We start from the raw sequence: 434 nt of genomic DNA, 5'->3' as shown, positions 1-434 counted from the left end.
CGGTTTCACTTGGGTGTTTTCTCTCTCGTTTCGACACTACACTAAAATTTACAGTTTATTTTAACCATGTTTTAGTAATTTAATAAACTGCTATTGATAATTCCTTCCAAATTTCGAGGAAAGAGATGTGCTTGTAAGAAACGCCTTGACGTACATTAGGTTCAAATTAGTATCATTCGGGACGACGAAATGGCCCTTCCGTCTTGACAAATGGGTAGTTGAAGACCAGAGCCCTAAGTGGCAACAGTCTACCGTGCAATTATAACCAATTACAGTTTTTTTTTCATTGCATGAGTGTCCCCTTGCAAGAAGAAGCGATTGGTAAAGAAGTAATGTAGTCTTTTAGTTAAAGAGTTATGAGCGAGATACTTCTGTCTAGTATTCACGCGTGGGGGATGTAGAATGTTCATATTTACTTCTCCACGCCTCCTTGC

This window comes from Penaeus monodon, chromosome 32 (genome assembly GCF_015228065.2).
Source record: "Penaeus monodon isolate SGIC_2016 chromosome 32, NSTDA_Pmon_1, whole genome shotgun sequence".
Lineage (NCBI taxonomy): Eukaryota > Metazoa > Arthropoda > Malacostraca > Decapoda > Penaeidae > Penaeus > Penaeus monodon.
Note: the sequence above shows the minus strand (reverse complement) of the source record.